Genomic DNA, 4518 nt, shown 5'->3' with positions numbered 1-4518 from the left:
TAAGCTGATTTGGGCCTTCTGGTTTGCACATGGTCAGTGCTATCACTCTGACTTGTAGTTGGAAGGTAAATGTGGACCAACATCTTTGTGCAATTAACACATTCACTGTCTTATTTTTTTTTTTTGAGAAATAGGAATTCCATAATTATTCACAAAACGTATTATCTTTTTCTTTTTCTTACCTTTTCTAAAAATATTTTTTTGTTGATTTCACAGAGGAAGGTAGAGGTAGAGAAAGATAGAAACATCAATGATGAGAGAGAATCATGCACCAGCTGCCTCCTGCACGTCTCCCACTGGGGATTGAGCCCGCAACCCAGGCACGTGCCTGACCAGGAGTCAAACCATGACCGCCTGGTTCATAGGTCAATGATCAACCATTAAACCACACCATCCAGGCTATTTTCTTTTCCTTATTGCCATTAAAAATTCATTGGTGTAGAGGGCCTATTTGCAAAATAAAAAGACATTACCAAACAGAAAAAACAAATAAATAGCTGTAGATTTACACCTTGATATAAATAACAAAACTACTGTAGCAGGAGCATCATTTGGTTTCTCTGTTCTCCGCTGAAGAAGTACTGCTCATACATTTCAGTTATAGTTAACCCATAGTTTCTCACATTTTCTGCTGACCCTTTGAACAAGTGACCCGGAAACTTTATGTATCTTTCTGACTGTGGCATGGGCCACAGCACAATTGGCTGGTGTACTGGCAAGCAGATGCAACAGATCTGAGACCCAGGGTTAGTTATCTCTAATTGATGGAGTCCAAGAGAACTTTGTTTTATAAGCAGGCTGCAGGCTGTCATTGAAAGGGAGATGTTTGCTACCCATTACTGGAACAATGTATGTATGAAGACAAATATTCCAGTCCAGCCGGCGTGGCTCATTGGTTGAGTGTTGACCTATGAACCAGGAGGTCACAGTTCAATTTCCGGTCAGGGCACCTGCCTGGGTTGTGGGCTCAATCCCTGGTGGGGGCATGCAGGAGGCAGCCAATCCATGATTCTCTCTCATCATTGATATTTCTATCTCTCTCCCTTTCCCTGCCTCTCTGAAATCAATAAAAATATATTTTTTTTAAAAAAACAGAAATATTCCATCAAAACCAACAATTTCCCGAAGGCATGATACCATCTTTGTTAGTCTGAAATCTCCTGAAAAATCACTTTCTCCAAAAGTCTCAGATCCCAAGGTTTTGCTGTTAGCTAAGGTCTTGCTCCTCATCATTTTCTATACTCAAAGTGACTCACATGACACTGGCATTTGCAATCAGGATTTAAGCACACCTGATTCCATTTGACAACATGCCGTGTTAGTAGACAGTTCCAAGAAGAAAACTATAATTGTTTTGATGGCAATAACTGAGGGCAATTATGAAAAGTTTGGGATATTAAATTCCTCCTGGTGAAGCATGAATAATCCATCACCTGTAAATTTTAAGAAAATGTGCTCTGTGCGGCTGACAATTTTCCCTCACACCTGCTCCTCCTCCACTATTTCCCAAGTCTTTTTTTTTTTTTTTTGTCAAATCTTGGACTCATCCTTTTTAGTCCCAAGTCTCTTGATGACATAGCCACTGTCACCTTCTGCCTTCTTCAGCACTGCTCACTGTGAGGTGGGTGACTCTCACCCAGTCTTGCTATATTCCCAGACAGAGAGCAATAGAAATCTTTGCCCCCAATAAGTGAATCGGGAGTTACTGGTCAACCATCATTCTAACATCCTGGGTGTCCCCATCTATAAAACTGAGCTTTCCCAGTACCTCTGGCTTTCACCCAAACCCTTTAGATGGGGCACATGAGATCTTTATCTGCCAGTATAGGGACAAGTCTCTAGACCCAGTGACATTCTCCTCTTCCCAGTAACACACACACACACACACCACCCTAGCTATAGCAAGGGTCTTGTGTTGTTCTCTTTATTTTTAACAAATATACATTTTTATTGATTTCAAAGAGGAAGAAAGAGGGAGAGAGAGAAACATCATGATGAGAGAGAAAATCACTGGTTGGCTGCCTCCTGCCCGCCCCCTGCTGGGGTTTGAGCCCACAACCCAGGCACGTGCCCGTGACCAGAATCTAACCTGGGACCCTGCAGTCCGCAGGCCGATGCTCTATCCACTGAGCCAAACCAGCCAGGGTGGTCTTGTGTTGTTCTCTTTAGCTTGCTCTGTTGAACCAAGATTTTATACAAAAATTGGTCGTACTACCTGTTAATTGAATTTATTGAAGAAAAGCTAATCCGAACAACACCTAGTGGAACAGAGAAAGGAGTAAATTGGTCTTGCAAATCAGATTCTGCTTATAAACGTGGAACAGCTAATGGGCTGAGAGAAGAAGGAAAGTAATTCATTGGAAAGCACTAAATTTGCAATAAAGATACAAGCAGAACACAAATACCGCCACTAAAATAAAACAAGAGAATAATTCATGGAGCCATGCTGATAAAATAAAATATACCCCAGAGTTCAGACTGCTGGAATCAGAATAAATTATTTTCCAAAGTGGATAAATGGGATTCTTCCCTCCCACATATATTTTTCATGTGGAAAAAGCCACCTTAACTCAGAAAATTTGTACAAAGATGGTGACCTCTTTGCTTCACTCCTCCCCCCAAAATAGATATTAATCTGAAGCTGACTAAAGCAGGAAGCTGTAGAAACAACAGATGTCATGATGAGTAGTCCATCCTGCTCACAGCTCGGGCCCCAGCTGGAAGTTTCTGCAGTTCAAACATCAGGCTTCCAAAGGACATAGAAAGGATAGGCGGTGAAAGGTGAAGGTTCCTTGTCTTCATTGAGATCAGGAAACTCCCAGGACAGGCAGGACCCGACTAATACCCCCTCAACCTACAAAATTCCCACCATCGTCTTCAGCTCTGCTGTTGAAGTGAGAAATTCTGCTCTGTTTCAAAACCCTGTAACTTGTCACCCCGATTGCCTGGCAGAGCAGACACTGCCTCTTTCGGACTTTGGTTTTATATTGGCCAACCTGTGGCCAAAGGGCTCCTGGGGAGCCCGTGCGTGGCTTTAGGGGCTTTCATAACATTGTAAGTGAAACTGCCTTCGTGTGCATTTTTGTGAGAAGGGGTCCAAGCGTTCCAGCAGATATTCAAAGACAACCGTGACCCTCAAAAAGCTCAAGACCATTAGACTAGCCCGAGAGACATTCCATGATGCTTCTATTTTCATAATTTGAAGGGGAAATGAGCCATGAACTGGAATTTCAACCCGAGCAAGTTCTTTTTAAAAAATATATTTTATTGATTTCAGAGAGGAAGGAAGGGGGAGAGAGAGATAGAAACATCAATGATGAGAGAGAACCATTGATCAGCTGCCTCTTGCACGCCCCACACCGAGGATCGAGCCCACAACCCGGGCATGTACCCTGATTGGGAATCAAACCGTGACCTTCCAGTTCATAGGTTGATGCTCAACCATTGATCCACCCTGGCCGGGCAACCTGAGCAAGTTCTAAACTCACAGCTCCAGCTCCAGAAGGACTTTACATGGTATCTGTACATCTAGCTCCATGAAGGTGACTTCTCTGGTCTCCATTACTCTTTGCTCTAAGGCTACAAAATTCAATGGACATTTGCAGGCACTGAGTCACACCAAATGGGCTCCCTGCACCGCCACCACTGTGACTTTCCATTTCCCAGAACTCTCTGACTCCAATGCCACTGGGAGAAATGGGGTGGTTGAATAAAAAGAAAACAGAAAGGGTGCCCGTGAGGACTTGGAGGAGGGAATAAAGCTAAAAGGGAGGGGGGAAGTCTGGGTGGGAAGAAAGGCATGGAGAGAGAGAAAGAAGATGACCAAGAAATGAAAGAAGAAACATTGAGAAGAAAAGACACATTGGCTGGGGGACAGAAACTGACCTGAGGTACGAAAAGAAGATAGAGGGAAGAGAGACAAAGTGTTTGAGGAAGAGAATGAGAGTTCTCAGCAAGAAAGGGGAAAAGATAGAGTTATGTGGGAGAAAAGAGGGGAAAAATGAAAGGACATGAGAAATAAAAAGAACAGAGAACAATATCTTAAAATTGTACAAAGCACTACTAGGTGTAATTAACAAGTATGGATACCACTAAATTAGAGTCTGTGCTATGCCTTAGCTGGTTTGGCTCAGTGGATAGAGCGTCGGCCTGCAGACTGAAGGGTCCTGGGTTGGAATCTGGTCAAGGGCACATGCCGGGTTGCAGGCTCGATCCCCAGTAGAGGGTGTGCAGAGACAGCTGATCAATGATTCTCTCTCATCATTAATGTTTCTATCTCTCTCTGAAAGATATCTCAGATATCTTTCCCTTCCTCTCTGAAGTCAATAAAAATATATTTAAAAAAGAAACCAAGAGTCTGTGTTATAGATAATATGATGGATCCTATGTGTCTTGGTAGGAGCCAAGTTTAACAAGCTTACACACATGGGCCAGAAAAGGTGTCTGCATGACCCTTACGTGTCCCATGGCCACTCGTAGAAGAGGGCGAGGGGTAAGGAGGGGGTGTTGGGAGGAGCC

Source organism: Myotis myotis, unplaced genomic scaffold (assembly GCF_014108235.1).
Source record: "Myotis myotis isolate mMyoMyo1 unplaced genomic scaffold, mMyoMyo1.p scaffold_m19_p_4, whole genome shotgun sequence".
In the NCBI taxonomy this organism is placed as follows: domain Eukaryota; kingdom Metazoa; phylum Chordata; class Mammalia; order Chiroptera; family Vespertilionidae; genus Myotis; species Myotis myotis.
Note: the sequence above shows the minus strand (reverse complement) of the source record.